The 17,954-nt window shown below is 33.4% G+C and overlaps 1 protein-coding gene across 4 annotated transcripts in view; it reads right to left on the bottom strand.

The window, feature by feature from the left end:
* LOC100648381 (potassium channel subfamily T member 2) overlaps window positions 1-17,954 on the bottom strand; it is a 202,365-nt gene that overhangs the window by 128,579 nt on the left and 55,832 nt on the right. Inside the window, exon 2 of one of the 4 annotated variants that reach the window (XM_012319422.3) lies at window positions 8,961-9,585. The exons of 2 other annotated variants lie outside the window; for them this stretch is intronic. The gene's annotated coding sequence lies outside the window, so the exon portion shown is untranslated. The remainder of the gene's footprint in view (window positions 1-8,960; window positions 9,586-17,954) is intronic. One more of the 4 variants, XM_048406826.1, reaches the window with a different exon arrangement.

Here is a 17,954-nt window from a genome sequence, read left to right as displayed (position 1 = left end):
CCGTATAGAGATTCGGAGACCCACCAAATTTGCAATAAATTCCTACTTTTCCTATTTTTCCGGCCGAATTGTAGGACTATGATGTAGTGAAGATAAGAAAAACGTATTATATGTAGTTCTGCTGCGAACGGTTTATTATAAATATGAGAGATACATTATGAAAACAAAAGTTATACACTCTTTGTGTATTTTTCTGTGGAAGCTCGTAGAAACTTGTATCCCAAAATTCGGACATGTACTCGTACATGAAGAGTTGACGCTATTTGGAAAAAAAACATTTAATTTTTCTTTTTTATAAAATTTTGATCCGATGCGATTTAGAGAGAACCGGAAGAATGGAATTATCTTTTCATAGAGTTCGATCTGATTTAATACAGCGATCGAACGACTTGCCTTTTAAAAATTCACACGTGAATCTAACTCTTTGAAGTTGAAGTGTTTTTGGTGTATTTTTCTTGGGCTTGCACTTTGACATACATTGTTGCCAAAATTTAATTATCGATTGTCAGAGCTGTTCTTTTAAATTCTCTATTTTATGGAAAAATACATCGTATAGAAAGAATTCTTCTCAATTTCACTTTCAATACATACGTCAGTATCTATCGATCTCTTGCTTCGTGTTTAAGGGCATCTAAACGTGCATGCAGATATATTTATATTTATAAGTTGGTAAAATAAAAAATGTGTCGAAACGAATAAAAATTTCTTTCAAGATTTAGCTATGACATGTCAGAAAATATCTTGTTATTTCTACTGGGTTTCTCCGCTTGAAACCAATTTTCTATTTTTCCTTATGGGCAGTATTTCCTTCTATACGGTTTTCTTTTACATCGTTTCTTTAGGAGCGTATCTACCGTGCAAAAATAGAACCAGGTGTAGCAGCATTGTATGTATTTCAATCTGTTAACCGAGGAAACCGAATTAACTCGTCCCTGTCGGTTTCTTAAATATAATAATTTCTCTATCTATCAATTCCTTTTTAATAGAGCAACTTTATTTGAAAGCAAAAATTTAATGATCAATTTCAGCAGAGTTGGGGAGCAACTGATTTCATGTACTTGAAAAATAAATAAGCTGAAACATCTTATTACGATTTATACAGGGTCTTTCTGGAGGGGCAATTCATAGTCATAAAACAATTAAACTGTTCACCCTCCAACTCTCAGGTGTTCCTATTCCCTAGTGAGGGATACGAAATGGGGGTCCGACGAATTTTTTTTTTTTTTTTTTTTTTTTTTTGAGACATTGATGCTACTCGAAGAAACTCATAGATGTCAAAAGACATTTACAAGCATTCGTGGATGTTCGTATTTCACGTATTTACTAATTGGTTGTAAACGTTCGCGGGTATGGAATAGATCGAATTCAATATAGTCCGGGAAATTTAAGTCAACAGTAAGATTCCAATATTCAAGATATTCAGAATATTGGAGAAGATTAGCCTCAGTGATTGCATTTACGAAATTGTTAATTCAAACAAGTCGATTTGATTAAGTTTCGAAACTTAGATCTAGTAGGTACTAAAATTTCGAAGTGTACTTGTAACTGTTCGGATTAATTGTTATTTCACGGTTAATGGGCCAATGTAAACGTAAGATATATCGTTCCCATCTATCAGTATTTCCTTATTTATACGTTTACGATCGTAAGTACATTTGTACGAGGAATTCGGAGGAAGCACGATATAAGAGACAAAGTTCATAACTTAAGAAAACTCGGATAAAGTTAAACTCAGCTAAAAGACAGTCTGTATTTTTAAACACTGAAATACGTTTCCACGTGTAGTTATACGGAAGGAATTTGCAAGTTTATGCCAAAATCCCTAAAATAAATACGAATGTTACGTGTGTCATTTCTTATACTTATCTCGCTACTGAAAAAAGAACATGTAGCAACACTCTTTTTTTAACCGAGCTCCTTATCTACGATATTTCTCGAAGCTTTTATACACTAGAATAAAGCTTTCAGAACTTCATACGTATATATTAAGAGAACGTTTTACAAAACTTCAACGACTTGATTTAGCGCTTCTTATCTTCGAATTTATTATAAACGGTTCGAGAATTTTCCGCATCATATCGCTGTAATTTTATGTATCTTTAACGTTATTCCCATTTCTCACTTACTTGTACCACCAGTGCATACGCGGCTTTAGACGTATCGCGTATCGTGACACGATAATGCAATTGCCGGAATATCGGTTGTAAATACGTTCACCTCGATAATGGAGAAAATTAAACGGATTATATCGAGCTGTTCTTTGCTTCACGCTACATCGCTTCTGTATAAGTTAGCGACAGTAACCTAAAAGTTCCACCGCATGAGTCGGAGACTCTAAACAAGTTCCTGGAACCTTTGACAAAGTGATCACGGACTTCTACCCTACCTAGGTTCCACAGTTTGTTAGAACTTCACTTATTTCGTGCGATCCTGCTGAGATATGTAACTTATCGGCCAAGGGGAATAAGGATTACGCGAAAGTGGTAGTACGTATATATTGGTTGCGTTAGGAGAATGATCATGATCGACCCAGTGGAATCGTTCGAGACGAAGTTTGATATTTTTGAATTGTTGGATCGAACGAAATATGAATTTCAGTCAATGATTCTGTGCTTGAGAACCGGAGTAATCTACGTGCATTTTCTTACAAATTAAATTACAATGAAATCGAGGAATTAAATTATAGCTGCAAATCAGCTTCTTAATATAGAAACTTTTTAGAAACTTTTTTAACAATATTTTCTGCTTATATTTCGTAAAGTACAGCGATATTATGTACAGAGAATTATAAAATGCATTGAAACTTTCTTAATTACAAGCTGTCGACATCAGCAGACAAATCGAGTAAGCGAAAGCTACGAGAGAGACATGGCGTTCGGTTGTGGCGAAACTAACACGTGTCGTGCGTTACCTTCGAGCGCATAGTAATAATGCACCTTCCAACGTAATGCCGATGCTCCCGTTTATTGACTCTTCTTGGTTGCATGAGTATGGTTGCACGATTATTTACCGTAAAATATTGACCTGATTCAGAGTTCTTGCACACAATAGTTTATATTGAAACACTTTGTTAATGAAATTGAAGCTCGATTTGCGTATTCAACGACGTTGCATATTCAACGCAAGTTATATACAGTAGAACCTTGATTACCATAACATTGATTAATGGAAAATTTGAGTATGACTCTTTGTAAGAAAGATTGAAAAATAAACATAGAAACTGGGGAAAATTGCTATATTTTTATTCAAAAGTTTTTACATCAGTTTAATATTAATATTTATAAGGTAGTACGATATATAGCAATGGTCTTTCCTTTTTTAAATTAATTACTTACACTACATTAACTACGAATAGGTTTCATTATTTACGCCGCATTAGCTATTATTAGTATACCTGGTTAAAATCATAAATTTAGTATTATAATTTTCGGAAACGGTTAGTTCATTCTACAAATTTTAGCAGCTAAAATGTTTTAAATTATTTATTATGCAAGTGAAATGAATATTAAAATATGAATTGGTAATTGAAATTTTGTCTCGGCGTAGGATAAAATAGCCCTCAGTTTAAACTATTTCAACATGATCTTTCTTCGCATGTAACAATGAACAAAAGGTATCATAATTAGCTCTGATAATCAATGTTTCACTGTCTTATAAAATTACCTCTAGCCTATAATCAAACGATCAAATTTTATCGAGACTCTTTCGAGTTTGATATAAAGATTGCATAATATTCAATAAGAAATAGATTTTCCTGTCTAATTTCCGAGAAACAGATAACATGATTAGCTCTGATAATCAATGTTTTACTGTGTTATAAAATAATTCTATTTTATCCTATAATCAAACGATCAAATTTTATCGAGACTCTTCCGAGTTTGATATAAAGATTGCATAATATTCAATAAGAAATAGATTTTCCTTTCTTTTTCTTTCACGGAATCGAAACATAGAACACGTACAATTATCGTAAAATCAGTCTGGATGCGAATTATACGACATCGTGGATGCACTCAACTGGCTTAATGTCTCGAATCGTCGGACAACTCAAACAGGAAAAAAAATCGAGATTGAGGGTTAAAAAATTTCAATCATGCTTGTAACATTTAAATTTCTAGAAATCTTAAGGTATCGATCGGAATATTTAATTTCTAAAACTGGCAAAGTATCGAGGAGAGTATTTAATTTCTAAAAATTACAAAGGATGGACCAAAATATTTCAAGAAATACTTGAATTGTGAATTGATTTTCTTGCAGATGAAATAAATATTTCAGATTTTAATGAATTATCCAACATTATCCAATCACTAAATCTTTCTTCGTGCGAGTAATGGAAAGAAAAGTGAAATAAATATCATAGTTGTATAGGGCAAACAAATTGCATTCTAAAAAATGTATAGCGTATCCCAATCATAATAAAGCTTTCTATACGAAAAAAGGAACGTGGCCGTTGTCGCAACTAGAAATTGCTTCGAGTCTGTCAGCGTGAAATTTGTCAAAGTATTTAACTACTGAAATAACTGAAAATCCTTTTAAAGACCAGGTGAAATTCACCTTGTGGAAAATTGCTGTTTCTCGCGTAATTACAACTCTCAACGCGGCAAATTTTCAACATGCAAAAACCAGAAACGCTGTCCAACGGTCCTTTAAAAATTGTTAGAAAGTTTAACGGCATCTATTAACGTACTATAAAGGCTCGTTGAACGATCTTTGATGGAATCAAATCGGCGAGAATATTCGATATTATTACATTCCAACAAAAATTCGATTTGAAGAACGATCAAAAAAGAACGATTTGAAAATCCAACAATTTATTCATTTATTACAATCATTGATTTCTTATCACCGCGTCAAATTGCTATCAAGGAACAAATTAGAATTTAATTTCCAATGCTACAATTAAGAGATTGAGCGATTGAGCTACGATATTTCAAACACCCGATTGTCAAATAAATATAATAAATAAATGTAATTCTCCCACAATTCCACCATCGCCACATGAGAAACAGAAATGAAATCGATCGATAAAATATCGGATCAGTTGTCAAACTTGAGGATCAAAGTGAGTAGTCCAATCTGTTTCAGACCTAAGCTACTCGTGCGTGCAAATCTAATCCACCGATCTGCTGGAAGTTTCACGCGAATCGCTCAAGTTCGTAAATAACTAATTGAAATTCCAAACTTCCTAGCCTGAAAATAACACGAAATCTCGGACCTATTCTTACCCAAGCTCCTTCGAAATCTCAAGCGTTCGGATAATCGTGTTAACGATAAGAATCGCTAGTACAAGAGGGAAAACATTGCCCTGTTACATTTAGGATGACGAGAAGCGTTCTATTTTCTCGGGAGCAACGCGAGTAAGAAGCCTCGCCACGAATCACGCCTGCCATCGTGAACGTGCGCAGATTTACGAGCGAGGAGTCTCGAGAATTCCCTGTAACGGATACGGAAAAGTCGAAACCAACCAGGCATAGGAACATGGCGGGATACATGGCGAAAACGAGAAAGACGAGAGAAGCTAAACGAGTTTGGTGCTTTCCATGCCGCAATGCAGGCGCCTAGTTGTTAACTGGACTGTTCGGTTCGAGTTCTTGGACATTCGAGAAACGCACGCAATACCGATGTTCTCGCGTGTACACGAGAATTCGCATGACGATTCGCGTTTCGAGAATCGAGAAGACGTTGTTTTTTAGTTTCAGCGGTGATTGAACTGCACTCAGTTCTCGATGTGGACGGAATATTTGTTATTTTTGAGAACATGGAAATTTCGCGTTGCGTGTACGGACACAAGTTTTAAGATACAGAGAGATTTTTGTTTTATAGGTCGAAGTAATTTTGTACGAGTGGACTTGGTAAGTTTGACGATGTAAATGATTGCACATCTCGTGATTTTGTTGGACAGATGTTCGATAAAATCTCGTTTATTTAAAGTGTATGGAACATTGTTTACGCGAATGTATTGTTTGTTATTAAAATGAGATTAAAAGATTCTGTTTTGAATTTTAATATTGTTCTTGCTCAACAGTATAACGTTCTTGCAAATAGCTTCCTTTTAACAAGTAGGTAGAATGGAAATTATGAAAAAACAGGTTACAGCGTGACAAATAATATAACTTCTGTAATGATACAAAATAATATAGTGAGACGAGGATGGTATTCCAGAGGCAACGTACAGCCAGACGAAAAACCGAAAAAGTAATAATCACTTCTAATTTAAACCACAGTAGAAAAAGATCACGTACCACCAATATCGAAGGCTTCCATTTTAGTTCACGAAGTAAAGAAACTTTGGAAATATAATCAATATTTGAGAGACTCGACATCTTCTGTACAATAGGGTCTGACATATCGTAATATCATCTCTCAAATTGGCAAACACATACAAGGACAATCGTAACAGTTCTCGAATTAATACATCAGATTTTCCGGACTAGTTAATACAGGCTGGTTAATTAACGTCCACCGTTGTCACTCTGTTTGCCTGATTATTGCGATGGATGCAGTATACTGAAGAACGTGTACACTGCAATAATCCGAGAATTTCTAAATATTGAACATTTTCTATCGCTAAATTATTTCTGTGAAGCAATTTTTTGAAGAAAAATATCTTCTACGCTTAAAGGACAAAAATGTGTTAGATTCAGAGCACGATGATATTTTTTATCACGAATCGTTTAACTTAAATTTGCACATTTTTCTATATATAATAAATTTACATCTTGCACATATTTTCAAAATCATTCAAGATGTGTTTATTGTTTGGAATATGTACCTGTTAATGAGATAAAGTTTGTTTTACTTCACGTTGCTTTACGGCTGAGAACTTGAGTCTAAAAAGCCTTTAGCGAAGACTTACAAGTAGCAAGGAAACAGTATATTCCTAGTAATTCGAAGAACGACGAACTTACGTCTGATAATCCCAGTGGAAGTTTGTTGCTTCTGCGTCGACATAATTAGCTAAGATCTGTATTATAGTAAGAAATGAAACTGTCGTGCTAAACTAGAGGTCAGAAATGAGAAAAGAACGTTTGTCAAACGACAACGAAATTGCGTTCTAGGATCTAGAATTTGTTCCAACGAAAATTTACTATTTGTCAATTTTCAATAATTTGGCTTCTTCAAATTTCTATTATAAAAATATCGTTCACATGCCACATTAGTAATAATTTTTATGAGAACATTATATGATATCAAACATAGTTGTTAAATTATTATAGAACTAAGTACCCTTATAACGTGTAAGTAAAATATATTCTGGAAACAGCATGATCTTTTCACTGAGTTTTACGATTCGTAAATTCGAATCCGATACGAATACTAAAATACCAGAAATATTAAGCCATACTAAATATAACATGGGTTACATATCTCTTTGAGAAAATAAATTCAAACAAATTCAGATAACAGATGCGTTTAAAAATCATTCGAAGTTAAGTATTTATTTATCCAAGTTCGAGGATTTAAGCAATAATACGCGAAAACGTTTGACTACGTAAAATAAACTAGGCGACAATAAAATAAAAATGTTATCTGCCGCAATCGTTTGAAATGCTGAGAGATCGAAGAAAAATATTTATCCATATTCAGTGTAATAAATAATGTTATTCAAATTCCACATATATTGGGTATTTGTATGAAAAGGTACTACGTAGTAGAAAAATTAACAATGGAAATACCGGAGGATATAAATACAAAGAAATATAAATGACCTCTTAGAACATAGCGTATCTATTTTACGAATCAAAAAGTAATATTTTAAAAAATATGAAACTGAAATTGTATAAAATTTATATTCATAAAAATGTATTTAAATCCTACGAAATCTATAATCGTAGTTTTAATATTAATTTTAACAAATTTTTATCTATTTTAATCGTATGTGACAGATCTTTATACAACAGTTATATGAAATATTTCATTTATCTCGCATTATGGGAAATATGATAAACAGAAGATAAAATTAAAAATGAAATAATTCCCTTTTAAAAATGAAGAAACGATCAATTCCTTCAACGGGGAAATAAAACTAAATGGTTTCACGGAAAAATCCCTCTACCTATTTCTTTCGTATGATATCGAACAAAGCTATTTAGAATTAGATATCAGTATTCTACAGTCGAAAAAATTATAACCGATATCTCGTCCTCGCACAAAAAAAAAAAGGAAAAAAAAAATAAACGTGATCAGGAAAGAAGTTCGCAGGTGCTTAACCTGTCAATTCGATAATATCGATCGGTATTCCGGGATACTAGGCAATGTTAAACGAGGTTTCGTTCGTGTTCTCGTTAGAGCGTAAACGTAATTTTAAAAACTAACACCAGTAACGATAAAATCGAACGTTTTAACCAAATCTTGAGGAACCATGGTTTAATAAAGGACAAACGTTTGCATTGCAAATATTGATAGAAGAAAAAAGCACGTCATTGCTAAAGAACTGTCGATATTTCGATACGACAAATGAACAACACAGCATGCAAAGCAGACATATTAACCCTTTCGCGCACGAAAACTTCGTACATTCGCATCAAGTATAGCAAAAGTAAGATAATTGAAATCTTCAACGCGTGCAGTTCGAATTATTTCGAATTAAAGCGCAAACTTTTTAATCGTATCAAGTTCGATCATTTCGAGGAAAGCAGCCGAAAATAAAAAATGAGGCATTAAAATCCCGAAGGAACAAATTTAATCATAAAATTCCAAACTACCTCGAATCTGATTATATATGAAGAGAGTGGTCTCTATTGCGAAAGAAATTTTTTAAATAAGGTATTAAAGCTTCAAAAAGCTCGTGCATTAAATCCTCGATCAAAGAACAAGCGGAAAGGGATGTTTCAAGGGGCACGTGAAAGGGTTAAAAACAAGAGAACTTTCATTCTCGTTCTCAATCCATTTCGAACTCGCTGTTTGACGTGCACGCGTGCAGCTGTGTGCGATATTAATTCAGGAATACACCAACTTACACTCAAGACATTTCGTGCAACAAGTATTATAACACACTTCGTTCTGAACGTGGCTGTGCACAATACCTGCCGATCGTTTCGCACTTAACACTTTGAACGCTTTGCTTTTTTTTTTTTAATACACCGTTGATAATACGAAGCAACTGTATTCGGGAGAGTCACCTCGGTGTGTCGTCTTTCAATAATTAAGAAATCTCTTCGAAGTTCGACGCTATCGAGCTTGACAAGCTCGCAGATAATCTTCAGGAGGTTCGATATTGTATTTATAAAGATTTCAAAAATATCAAGACTTAGTCTTTTTATTTTCTTCTTTCTTTCTCCTTTCTTTTCCTTCTGTCTTTCTCTCTGTATTAATTGACTGATTTTCCTTTACAGAATGGCCCCAGTGAATTATCAAAGATTAGATACAGATCGGTATATATATAAATCGAGATATGCCTTGATAGAAACTACGAATCATTTTCTTCCGTTTTGAACAAATGTTTCTCTTCTCGTTGGTCCATGCGTTGTACCTTGGATGGTCGATCGTAGATTACAGCAATTTCATAAAAGGATGAAAATTCTTCGGAATTTAAAAGACTCGAGGTCTCGGGTTGATCTTTTGCTTTCTTTACCTGCACTCCAACTGTAACGCAGATTATGTTCCTCTTGAATGGTTTCATATACGTTAAAGGTTCATCTTCATCGTTATAACGTACAACGTTAATCATTCATCGATGTATAACGCGTTTGATCGAATTAAAATAAAATGTGCACATATGCGAATGTTAATTTTAGCTAACAGGTGGAAAGAAGACGATTATCTTTACGGAAATTCTTCTCGAAAGAAATTACAGGCTCTAAAGTAGTTTCAATAATTTGTTGATCCGCCTCTTTTCATTACTTGCTAATGTTCATTTTTCGATTGGCTGATGATGTTTCCATGGTTAGAACAATACATTAAAGTTCGATGCGTGGAATGGATTATTGTCATGAACAAGAGAGCATTCTATGGAGAGGCGTAAGTGCAAGTCAAAGTGGGTAGTAAGTAGGTACATACTCGAGCGCAATAGTAAAGGGATGTTGTCAAACATGTTTCCATTCACCAAAGAGTAGAACGTTTACGGAATACGTGAGCCCAAACCGATCGGAAACGCATAGGAAAAGACGAACTAAAACTGTCTTCTCTAACTGAATATTTGGGAAAAATGGCACACGTTGAAATCTAACTGTTATAAACCTGTCAAGTTGCACATAAATTAAATGGAGAAATCAAATAAAAATTCATAACTTTTTCTACGTTTGAAGACAAAATGCGAGAGAAAAACCAGATATAAAGATTCTTCGACGAAACGTTCTAAGGGTTTTCATTATTATTTCTATCTTTAGAGTTTCTTCAAAATTACGAGTTCTTGCTGTTGTATCAAGGACGGTTTATTTGGTCAGGCGATTTTTAGCGAAATAACAGCTTCTAAAGAGTCAATCGAGATTCCCATTTCGAAGTCCCAAGAGAGAGGTTCGGATCAAAGAATCCAATACGATCAAAGAGTTATGCGATGCCAGGAATTACTTGCTTTTCCTGGAAAAACAGAATCTTGTCGTCTTGGTTTTTCTCTGACATATACGTAACCGATGGAAAATTTCATATAAATATAAAATACCGGGCGTGCCACGTTTGAGTTTCGGTTATTTGAATTTCGCAGAGGAGACAAACACCTCGTATGAAGTAAAAAATTCGTAAATGTAGAAAATAATATCGTAGATATAGAAAAAATATAAAAAATAGATAAACGTGAAAACGAAACATGAAAGAGATCAAGTTTTGAGAGCAAAAAATGATACATTTCCATATAAAATAATCGCATTGTATGTAATTTCCTAAGTAGCCTAAAAAAGATTAAAAAATAATGATTTCGTTGCTCGACTAAAATGTCGAAGTTTTATTTCAGTCTAAAGCTTTTTCCAACTCGTGATAGTACCAGTATATTACTATTATATTTCTTCCTATTTACGTATCACTGAAACGTCACTCGTTTTTTTTTATCACTGAGTCGATCCTTTTATTATTTACATCGTGGAATTACAATTACCAAAGGAAATAGAAATTTAAAGCAAAACAATAAAGGAGAGTAAAAAGAAATCGATAATAAAAGAATTTATCTTCTCGTAATATTTATAACGATAAATATTCTACGTATTTACTATTAATCACTGGTATTTGATCAAAACATCGAATTACACGTATAATATGAAGGATTTGTTAAATTATGACAAATTAGAGAAAAATTTATTGTACAGAACGTCAATGAAAGCAATTATTTAAAACATTCCTGGCGATCAGATCAAAAGCAGAGCAACAAAAACATTTGGAAATCTATTTAATCAAAATTCTACTTTGTTTAAATCGGAACTCGTTAAATTCACCGGTTGCGGCCAATGTTCACAATAAAACATTGAAATTACCTTCAACTCAGAAATCACAAGGATCCATTTATTTCTGTCTGTGATTACAACCGACCCTTCTGTTTCCACAAAGCTTCATTAAATTGATCGAATTACAGAAAAGGACAGATAACCATTTCACGATATGACAGATGATCGTGACATTTCTTCCCACGACACTGTACCTAAAACGTCTTCTAATCCGTTAATAGAAAGTAGATTTAATATAAAAGCAATTCTAGCCGCGTCATTGCGATTCGGAGATAAAAATTTGTCACAGCAGCGGCTTTCCATTTGACCGATGAAACACGAATTTCGATTGGCAGTACTGCTCACAGTGTTTTATTTTTGTACAATCTAGCTAAAACCTTTGAAATTGAATCGCGTTTACTCATCTCCTTTTACGATTTATTTCCATGATTCATACGACGGTTTCGTATTTCTTAATTTATTTTAATAATTCGACCGATTAATTTGCATTTTAAACAGGGATGCCTCGAATCGGAGGATTGAATAATAATCCCAGAGATCCTTTTTCATTAATTTATCATTATTTCTAAACGACGTCGCAGTTATTTGATTTGCATTTAATCTGCAACCGGTATGTTATTTTATTGTATTATGCTTATGTTAAATAAGCATAATTCATGATTATACAATAACTTTCTGGTATTTATTTTCAACACTGGCCATCCTTGTTTCCTTCAAATACGAAATACGGATATTTTAAAGCATGAACTCGATGAAATTTTAGATAACAAATAATGTGCAAAGAAATCGGTGGTTCATTCGTGCACAAACTAGGCAAAGATTATCATTTGTAGATTAACGCTTAACACACTATGTTTATCTTACATCACTCTTAATCTACAGAACTCTACAGAAATGAATACGTAGGAGATATACGTAACAGATAACGAAGGGATGGACAAGAAACTTTCGTGTTATTGAATATTTACTTCGGGTCTTGGAAAGGGGGATGAAGTTCTAGAACTTTAATTCTAAACTTCAACATCCATGGAAATTTGATTACCTATATATCGTAGAATCTCAGTACCTGCTAAAATCTATCAGCAGACACCAGAATTTGGATTGCAGACTTTTAAATCTCAATACTCACAGAAATTTGATTCTGAATACTTGAAAGTTGGAAATGTCAAAGTCTCCAGGATTTTGATTCCAGATAACAGAATCCTGAGAAACTTAGAACTTCGATCTCAAGCACTGAAACTCTAAAAGATCTAATTTCAAATCCCAGATCTTTTAAAATCCCGATTCGTGTATCATAGCGCAGATGTCTAAAAATTGGAATGCGCGCTCTAAACTTCAGACGCTAAATGGAAAACTCGAAACGTCCGTGATCGTCTCGAATTCCGGATTCTAAATTGTGATTGGCTTAATCTCTGAGAATACTCTCGGAATACTGAATAACCCTAATACCGAAACTAGTATAATTGCTACAATCTCCAAGCTCCTGCCAGCAGTTTTAGCTGTTAGCGTTAACCTTTGTAGGCGCTAGGAAATTACTATCTCATAATTATAGATTCTTCTTTTAGGTTTGTATTCACTTTGATAAATTTTATTTCCGTTCGGTGCGCTGGTACTGATTTATATCATGAATTTTAAATGAAACATAAGTTTGATTATAATTTGCATTTCTGATACTGGCTTACCAACATTATGAAAATTTAATGTTCTTTTTATCCTATAAAAGAAGTTGCTTGGAATCTTCTTTTCTTCTTTCCAATCGGTTTACATAAATATTTTTATACGCAAACCGATTGCAATTGCGTCTATCCACGATTGTTGTATTTCTAACTATTTTAATAATCGCTTAATATAATATTGATAATACCGTCGTAAAACATTAATAACAATAATTATAGTCTTAATACGAATAATGGTACCAATAGTAAAGTCAATTATATTTATAAAATGAGCCTGACGCTTACATAGAAAAATAACGATTTATTCGCTTCTCAACTGCAATACTTACGATTATACAGGGTGGTTGGTAACTGGTGGTACAAGCGGAAAGGGGGTGTTCTACGCGAAAAAAAGAAGTCGAAAATATAGAATAAAAATTTTTCGTTTGAGGCTTTGTTTTCGAGAACAAAGCTGGAGAACAAACTCCGTTTGACTTTTATTTATGGAGCCATATTAAATCAATTGTCTATTCTGAAGAAATCGCAAGTCGCGAGCAATTGAAAGAAAAGATTATTGTAGCCTTTCATACTTTAAAACAATCGAATATGTTAGAAAGTGTTCATAGAAATTTAATTGGAAGAGCAGAAGTATGTGTTCGGCAGAATGGGCAACATTTTCAGCAATTTTTGTAATAATAAACTTTATGATTACTTCATATTATTTCATTATGTATTCCTAATTTTCCGTTACGGCAAAAGCAAACAAACTGCGATAATATCCATCGAGACAACGATCTACAGTGAAATCCGTTATAACGAGACGTGATAAAGTGCAGGCGTACCGAGCCTAAATTCAAAGTCGATTTTCTCGAAAACAAAGCCTCGAACGAAAAATTTTTATTCCATATTTTCGACTTCTTTTTTCGCGTAGAATCACCCCCTCTCCGCTTGTACCACCAGTTACCAACCACCCTGTATATTGCACAGCGTATGCTAAATTTTTAACTACTTTTAGACTGTTATAGATATCAAAAACCTCGTATCACGTCAACAGCGGACAAAGAAGCTCAATTAGAGGAATGGAATTTATTCGGAAATTTCGTCATGTGCCGTACTCTTACACAAACTTTTAATACAGAACTTCCGCAAGAACCATTTTGTTAAGTACTTTACAAACTTCTGTCTCGTGAACTTATATTTTTATATAATAAAGACTGAATCACAACTTTGAATTACTTCCATCGTGTTCCTTTCATATCTTCCACGAATACGTCAAGCTCGAATGTCACACTCCTACGGGAACCATTTCGATACTCTTTTTTAATCCAAGTTCGCGGTAACGAATAACGAATTACAGATAGCAGACGGTATCCGATACGAAGTCGAGTCTCATCCGGAGAAGGGGCGTAATCATAGGATCCAGGTCAAACGGGACTGTGATTACGACTTTCGATCTGTTTTGCACTTTCCATGCGGACTGATCGCTTCCTCCAATTAGTGTGCGTTGCGGTGCACCACAAACGACGACTGTCTATCTACTAATCTTGCGTAGGATATACTGGTAAGAGGAAGAGAAATGGAGAGAGAAAGAGATAGAGATAGAGAGAGAGAGAAGATCAGATTAATCGCAATCCCTTTCATCTGACACGTACATCCTTGTATACTCCAGCACGAGGAGTAGCGTGAAAGACGACGTACTGGAGAATCCAAAAGTGTTACATTAAATTAAAGCTGCAGAACAAGCTACAACTTCATCCTTAACGAACCTGTCTTGCACGACAATAGACGATGGATGAGAGAACGGAGATAGTTTTTAGATTATCTTGTTGACTTTATTATATTGTGCGCGTTGCAGGAGTCGAGCTCCAACGAGAAAATTATCGACACTCCTCTGGCTCTTGTTAGTTTAATTACATAAAGTTACTCTTTGCTGCTCTTCTTCTCTTATCGTTCTGTTGATCCAGGATTTTCAATCGATACGAGTGTATCAATTATTTTAGTTTTGATACGCAATCTATACTGTTAATCATGGGAAGGATAACTCTCGATACGGAATTACATCAACACTGAATTACGCTCCTTTGACTTTTGTTACCTTAATTACATAAAGTTTCTCTTTATTACCCTTGACCAACATACTTTGATACAAGCAGTTCTTAAATTTATTGAAATATAAGAATAATTAAACTCATCCTTTTCATACCCCAGTTTTTAAAACGAAACAAAATTGATATCTTCCTTAGACAATCGAACATTGGCATTTTTAAATTTTGAAATCTTTCTTCTAGATACGTTTGATTAATAATAATAATTTCCTAACAATGACAGCTATTAATAAACTTTATTATAGAATAATACTTGCGGTGTCAATTATAACATCAATAAAAATAATTTCTCTAACAGAATTTCTATATCAAACTTTTCGCGCCAATATAATTCTAGTTATATCTTCGGTAATCAATTTTAGAAATCGTAAGTGCGCTTCGAGGAAAACTTGCTTTAACGTGGTTCTAAACTCGATTCCTCGACATGGCCAAAAGGGACTGACCGATTTTAATTAACGAAGCAGTCATACGACGCGAGTAGAAGGATCACTCAACCAAACCGACAAATCTAATGATATAGGAAATTCAATTAATACAAACTTTATTGCCTAAAGCGATATAAACAAACTAGAAAAGGGAACTTCAACGAGTTGAATGCCCTATTTTCTTTTCCATCTCTGTCGGAGAAATTACTAAAGATTTAAAAACGCTATCCGCATAGCCCTTGAGGAAGAGTAGTCATAATTGCGTTTTAACTACAGAGAACCTAATTTCCGCCGATCTCCGCATTCCTGCATCTATTTACATTTTTTTAAAGCAATTCGCAACTTTCTCGATTCATTTTCTCCAACGATACCGAAGCAAATAATTCGAAATATAACGCGTAATGGCTCATAAAGGAAAACGATGCGTGTGAAAGTTTTAGACAGATAAGAATAATGAAATAACGAAACAAATGAACATATTAAAGGCTTCTAAATCCTTTTTATAATTCTGTACAATGCTTTTTCATAATTCACAATTGCATTTCCAAAGGGATGCATAACGTCGGACAGGTGACAACAGCGCAGAAAATCCCGATTTCCGCCCCAAAGAATACATTTTTCGCAGCTTTACGACAGGGAAAGTCGGATGGAAAATGCTACGTATATGCGACGATACCCGTGCTCCATCTTTTTAATTTTTTAGACAAATAATACGAAAACTAATTTTTAGTTAGACAAAGTGCTGTCAAAAATGAAAACTATTTTACATATAAAATTCTTAATGTTCTTATTCGGATAAACGATCAGGAAACAATGGTTTACTTTCATAAATTGACGAGGTTTCCGAGGAAGGACCTATAAGTCTATGGTAGGTACACGTCTGCGTGAATATTTGAGCGTATTTTTCAAGAAACTCTAAAATCAAAAGGCAGGTTTGATATATAAATCAGAGGAATGCTTCTTAGTTAAAAAAAAGTGAACATCTCGATACAAATATCCATTATTTTGCATAATTAATCATAGTATAACGAATAAAACAGAATACAATAATTTTATCTTAAAATGTACATTTATACGATTTAATAAATGAATACATTTCTCTATACTTGAAGGAATATACATAGAGAGTTCGTGAAAATTATGAATACCAACTGAAACGTAATTCAAATTTCAAAATTAGAACTAGAACTTCCAGTGTAGTTTACTCGGTTCGTCATTTTGCTTTATGAATCCTGAAAAACTCATCATAAAATAAATAATCGTAATGACTAATGAAAAGATAAACTTTCGAAAATGTTTGTAATCCTGATTGCTCTTTGCATCTGTTATTTATAGAATTGATTGGCATAGTTTCTGACCGATAGATAATATACGAATATATATTAAACGACGATGAGAAAATCATAAATGTCACCGATAACCATTACCTGCATCAAGATAGAATCATTTATAAATAATTATATTCTAAAATTGTGCATTGCATCGAATACAAAGTACATTAATAGTAACTCGAAATACTAATAAATAATTGGTGTAAATGTGGAAATGAACATGAAAATTGAATAACGCAGAATCACAGATTTTATATGGGATTAGTTAGTTAGTTAGTATGAAACTGATTTTCCATGTATTAATGTCATAATTACACGTAACGAAATTAGCAAATTAAAATAGCTTCTCGTGTATTTTGGCACAAGTTTCGTAATAGAAATTAAGTATTTCTAGGCGTGTTAAAAGCAGAGAAGTTGTTATATAAAAATTACACTATAAAGAAATAAAACAAACATCTAAATCGGTAACAGCAGAGACAGGCAATTGAAGAAGTAAAAACAACGGAGATTTTCAACAATAAGGACATGATAATTGATAATACTACGAGAGAACAAAGTGCTCGTAAGCTGTAATATTTTGTCTTAGAAATCTACAGATCGTTTCAACGAATTTAACATTTAATTTTATAATTTGAAATCTGATATAATTACAATTAGGAAAATTCGAAATCTTCAGAAATTTGTTAAATTCAAAACATACAGAGTATTTAGAGGAAATTATTCACGGAGAAATTTTGTTGTTAAATCGATAAAACATTTCTTGTTTCTTTAATTACTGTCTCTAAAAACTTGCTCTAATTACTGTCATAACTAAATCATGATAAAAGTAAAATTACTTAAACAGTAATTTTAAGAGTAAAAGTATTTTTAAACAAATTTGTCCTTTTCATAACCATTATACAATCCATTACGTAACCTGTTTAATTATCTGCCTCGACTAATTAAATACCTATTCCGATAACACAATACATCGCGATTCTAATCTTCTCAACTCTGTTTAATGTCAAACACACCCCGACTTGTCGTGAAACAATCACCAAGAAAATCCATTAATTACGAGGATCTG

The sequence above is a fragment of the Bombus terrestris genome, chromosome 6, assembly GCF_910591885.1.
Source record: "Bombus terrestris chromosome 6, iyBomTerr1.2, whole genome shotgun sequence".
NCBI classification, from domain to species: Eukaryota; Metazoa; Arthropoda; class Insecta; order Hymenoptera; family Apidae; genus Bombus; species Bombus terrestris.
Note: the sequence above shows the minus strand (reverse complement) of the source record. Positions and strands in the feature narration are given on the sequence as shown.